General features: G+C 27.1%; 1 protein-coding gene across 1 annotated transcript in view; it reads left to right on the top strand.

Annotated features, from left to right (window-relative positions):
• LOC119674876 (peptidylprolyl isomerase domain and WD repeat-containing protein 1-like) overlaps positions 1-6,047 on the top strand; it is a 26,092-nt gene that overhangs the window by 2,211 nt on the left and 17,834 nt on the right. The window lies entirely within an intron of this gene.

The raw sequence follows: 6,047 nt of genomic DNA, 5'->3' as shown, positions 1-6,047 counted from the left end.
TGTAATTAATATAGAATAACTCATGAAAATACTTAATTAATTGTTGTTAATAAATAATATAAAATATGAAATAAATCATAAGAGAAAAATATTATAAGAAAATTATTCATGATTCAAAAACTTTATGCAAAAAAAGTATCTCAGTTTAATTAATATAATTATAAAATAAAAAATTATTTAAGCTAACAAATACTTCTTATATATACAATAAATAATATACAATTAATATGCTTTAATGAAATTTACAATGAAAATTCTAATTATAAAACAGTGTCATTTGCATTTGATAAGAAGTGCACTTTCAATCACTCAAACGTGCAGTGATAAATCTCATACACAATTTCAGTACTAAATGTGCAACTAAGGTTTTATTAGACATATCACGAAATATTATTATTTGTTATATATATACAATATATGGTATTTTATATAAATAGCATAACACTGCTTTTAACATTTATTATCTATTGTTTGTTTGGCCACCTTCGATGTCTCAAGGCACATTATAGTCATTACTTAAGCGTTTTCTCTAAGTGGTGATATGGATTTTGCTATTACACATTTTTACATCGACATTCCACATTTTCGTACCACACAAAATAAATCCGAATCGTTAAAAAAATATAAATTTATTATAATATATATTTTTTTATATTTTTATTATTTAAGTCCCAAAAATGTTTACAAATTTTACACATTTAGAGTAAAATTAGAGAAAATAAGTTCTTATTACGATTATATATATTAATATGCACAATTTCTCTATCAAACTCAAAACAGCTGCACAAAGAAGTGTAAAAGGTAAGTTTGTCCTTTTTCCATATTCAAAATGTTTAAGGATATTTAGGATATTTGCCAAGAATTGTGTAGGTGTTCTGGATGATGCTTTTGTGTTAAGCGCTTAATTGAAAACAAATAAAAAATATATAACACAGCAAAATAAAACTTTTAAAAAGGTTGCAATTCTTCTTCCAACATTTTTATATAAAATTTATAAGTTCTCTCTAAGTTTTCAGTATTAAAACTCGTTTAACGTAATTTAATAAAAAGGATGTCTCATATTTTTCCGACTCAAAATATTTAATTTTAATTTTTTAAAGACCCAATTAAAGATTTCTACGGACATTATAGAGTAAATAATTTTTTCATTACCTTGTGATCTTAACTTTACTCGAAAATTGAAAAGGCATACAATGGATCAATCAAAGCTTACTAGGTTTTACTTCTTTACTTAAAACTACTCTTGCATGGTGTGTAATATATACTACATATAGTTATAAAGTGTGTCACAGAACAGATAATGGTAAATATATATACTATAAAGAGGTTTTTTCAAAAAGAACTGAACTACAACAACAAAAATTCATTCTTATATTATTTTAATTAATTGAATTTTTGGCTGACTATACATGTCAACTGTTTCGAGTATTACCAAATACCCATCATCAGTGGTCTTGGAATTATTTTTTATATTTATGTTAACTATTAGTAAATAATTTTTTGAGACTGCAAGTACCAGTAATCGAACTCGTGTCCTGCCAAATTTGAAGCTCAAAGTCAACGCAGCTTATACACTATATGTAAAAGAGTTTTTTTTTAACTCAGATCGTTTATTCATAAACAAAATTTATCACAAATTTTATAAAAATCGGTATACGAATATCTTTCAAATTTTTTCCCTTTAACAAAAAAGTACTGAATATAACTTACTAAGTATTGAGTATATGTTTACTACAATAATGTACTCATGAAAATGAAGTAATAGTCAAGTGGATTAAACGCCATATCGGTATTAAGCAAAACGAAGAGGCAGATAAATTTGCAAAGCAAGGATCAAGCCATAACTTGTGTGGCCCAGAGCCCAGAATACTATTGGGCTACAACATGACTGCAGCCTATGTTGATAAGTGGATAATTCATCTTAATAGATGGAGAGAGATGAGCACTTGTAGACAGACTAAACTCATGATGCCAAAACCGTTGGCCAGGGGATCGATAAAAGTACTTAGCTATTCACGGAGCACCCTAAGCTGGCTGACCTCATTGTTTATGGGACATGGAAACTTCAAATATCACCTCAAAAACTTCTAATTTTTTGTTCTTTTAAAATTAAAAAAAGAGTGTTGAATTTTTCGATAAGAAATTTTAAAATGTTTTTAAATACAATGAAAAATTTCAATGGGCTAGGTAAGTCACACATAAATCTATTAATCCCTAGTGATATCAAATTCAGCTAAACCTTTCTTTAGCTTTTTTACGAAACGAAAAAGTGTTTTACGCTTCATTCCTGAAACGGAGCCACCAAGCATTTTTAAGTATTCTTTTTAAGCGTCTTTTTGAGACCAAACTTAAATCGGGAATTGAACTCAGATTCTTCGTGCCTAGTGATATCAAATGCAGCTAAACCTTGCTTTCTAAAAGTGCTTTCCGCATCATTCCTGAAACGGAGCCACCAAGCATTTTTTAAGTGTTCTTTTTATGCGTCTTTTTAGACCAGACTTAAATCGGGACTTGAACTCAGACTTTTCGTGCCTAGTGATATTAAATACAGCTAAACCTTTCTTTCTTAAAAGTGTTTCACGTTTCATTCCTGAAACGAAGCTACCAAGCATTTTTAAGTGTTCTTTTTAAGCGTCTTTTTAGACCAGACTTAAGTCGGGACTTGAACTCAGACTCTTCGTGCCTAGTGATATCAAATGCAACTAAACCTTGCTTTCTAAAAAGTACTTCACGCTTCATTCCTGAAACGGAGCCACCAAGCATTTTTAAGTGTTCTTTTTATGTGCCTTTTTAGACCAGACTTAAGACGGGACTTGAACTCAGTCTTCTCGTGTCTTAGAAAATTTTTTAGAAAATTGCAACCTTTTTATTTGTATTTTGTGTATACATTGTTTAAAGGATACACTTGCAAACTGAAGCTGTTCTTAATATTTTTTAGTAGATTTCTTTTTAAAGATAAAAACAACAAATCTTAAAAAAAATATTTAAAATAAAATTTGATTAAAACATTTAGTAAAAATATTGTTTAATATTTTTATAGTGTGTTGGTTAATTGTTTTTTTTTGCATATAATTTAAACACAAATAATAAAATTTTTGGAAAATATTTAAAATATGATTTCATAAAAAAATATTTGGCATATTGAAAATAAAGCATGGATTCATACTTTGACATTCGGCTGAGACTTGAGGAATCCATACGAAAAATAGTAATCCAAATGCCGCTGTAAAAGAAAAAAGTAAGAAGAACAGACAATGGAATGTGGTGGAATAAAATATATATAGATTTATTTTTCGATTTACATTTTTTTGTATATAAAAAAAAACATGAAAGATTTATTTACAAAAGTTTGAAAAGGTACTATTTTACAAAGTTTATATTTTCGCAGATAACTAGAAGGACTACCAGGTAGAATTTTTTTTTAATTAACTGCCAACTGGTTTTCATATTAGAAGGGTCATATCTAATCCTCTTTCTTTGAGCGCTATCTATAAGATAACATGCTTTTGCAATAACTTTGTTGGTATTATTATTTTTTTTGTTTTTTTTTTTTGTATTATAAAATATCTATTTATTATAATAAAAATAAAGACTGTTACAGCACAATTTTTAATTTTCACGAGACGTTTACAACGACTTATAAATATTTATATATGGTTTACACTACATACTTAACAATATACAAAACGTATCTAAAATATACAATTTTTATTCAATCCGAGAATGTCGATTGCAATATTAAATATCTTAGCCATTACAGGAAAGATGTGATGCTGTGACAAGTGATAAGTAGGTAGGAAGTAAGTAAGAACATTTTTACAAAGTATATATGAAAGATGTTTCGGATGTGAAGGCAGAAAGTTACGTATACGCAATGGACAAGTGATTTTGATACTCTTTAAATGTGTTTATTAGTTTTGCAATTGTACAGATGAGATAGTAGATAGATTGCAACTAATTTAGTTTAGTAAGTGAATTTGTTAGTTATTTTTTTCTTTAATCTTAAATGATTTTATGAAAAATATAGCTTTTAAAGGTAAAACGCAGTAGTATTTAATATTTTTCAACGTGAAACTTAAGAACAAACCAAAAAAATGAAATCATCTAATTATTTTGTACATTAGTAAGTGTTTTAATTTTAAATCAATCGAAATTAAAGTGTTAATTATTTTATGAATAGTTTGGTCTAATTTATTGCAATTTAAATTTTGTAAGACTTACATGGAAAGCAATTGTCTGCCGTTGAAAATTTTATGTTTACCAATATAACTTTTTGTGTATCAAATTTGTATTTCAATTGCGAATAGTGAAACATAAAAATAAAAACAAATTAATATAAATAAATTCAACACAGAAAAAAATGTTGAAAAAAATTAAATATTATTTATTTAAAATAATTTTCTTCATAAATAGGTATAAATGTTTTAAACAGGAATTATGTAAAAAATTTGAAATATGAGAATAAAAACAGCACTGTATTAAATTTATTTTATTAATTTTATAAAAAAAATATATTACATATATATATATATGATTATATTGCTATGATTATGATTATGTTTATAATAATTGGAAATAAAAGTTAAAAATAATATAAGACACATACCAACAACTTATCGACGAATTAAATCAATTTCTTTCGTAGAAATTATGTTTTTTTATTATTAACATATTTCAATACTTGAAGTGTAAAAAATTATTTATGGAATATTTCCCAACTGCCATAAATGCAGAAGAAAACATAAATGAGATAAGGAAGAAAGCGATTATTTCCCCTCGAAGAAGGGGTCCATTTCCATATCAACTGAGATACAAAATGTCTGAAGAACACGTTACCCGTAAAAACTCTTCAGTAAATTTACATGGGCTAATGAATAATGTCATTTAATTAGGAAACAAGTTATTGTTTATTCCTTTCAAAGAAGGGAACCTATAGAAGAACACTGTATCCATAAAAAATCTTCAGTAAATTTAGATGACTTAATGAATTATGCCAATTAAGAAACAAGTTATTGTTTATTCCTTTCAAAGAAGGGGTACACGTTATCCGTAAAAATTCTTCAATAAATTAACATGGACTAATGAATTATGTCATTCAGTTAGAAAACAAGTTATTGTTTATTTCCTGTCAAAGAAGGGCTTCATATCCATATGAACCGAGGTATGAAATGTCAGAAGAACACGGTATCCATAAAAAATATTCAGTAAATTTACATTGACTAATGAATTATGTCATTTAGTTAGGAAACAAGTTATTGTTTATTTTCTTTCAAAGAAGGGGTTCATATCCACACCAACCGATATACAAAATGTCAGAAGAACACGTTATCCGTTAAAATTCTTCAATAAATTTACATGGATTAATGAATTATGCCATTTAGTTAGGAAACAATTTATTGTTTATTTCCTTTCGAAGAAGGGGTCCATATCCACATCAACCGATATAAAAATTTCAGAAGAACACGGTATCCATGAAAAATATTCAGGACTAATGAACTATATCATTTAGTTAGGAAACAAGTTATTGTGAGAACTAATATATATAATATATATATTATATATATTTTACATTTATATAAAAATTTTTCAATTATGTGAAATATTAACGTATATAACGAATAATATATAAGCAGAAAAACATATATTAGTTGTACATGTTTATATAAATAGTTCAATTTAATCTATTTTGAACAGTGTCTTCAGAAGATTTTTATCATTCTGTAATCAAATAAAAGGACCAGAGATATTTAATCAGAAAGTATAATTATTGTTATTTAAAAAAGGGTAGTGCACTGTGACCTAAAAGACCTATTGAGCCCCTTAGTCGGATTAGGGTGTTTCTGCAAGTCCGATTTCTTTAATGAAAGACAGTATAGTGCCTATCTTTCCTAGTCTTGAATTCTTATTATCCATAAAATATCCTCCTAGGTGTTTTTCCGCTTGTGCATCAGTGCCGGGTACTCCCCAAGCACATGATATGCAGTTTCTGTCACTTTTCTACAGTATCTGCAGTCTGCAGTTGGATGGGATTTCTAACTTTAATAGGT

This window comes from Teleopsis dalmanni, chromosome 2, assembly GCF_002237135.1.
Source record: "Teleopsis dalmanni isolate 2A chromosome 2, ASM223713v2, whole genome shotgun sequence".
In the NCBI taxonomy this organism is placed as follows: Eukaryota; Metazoa; Arthropoda; class Insecta; order Diptera; family Diopsidae; genus Teleopsis; species Teleopsis dalmanni.
Note: the sequence above shows the minus strand (reverse complement) of the source record. Positions and strands in the feature narration are given on the sequence as shown.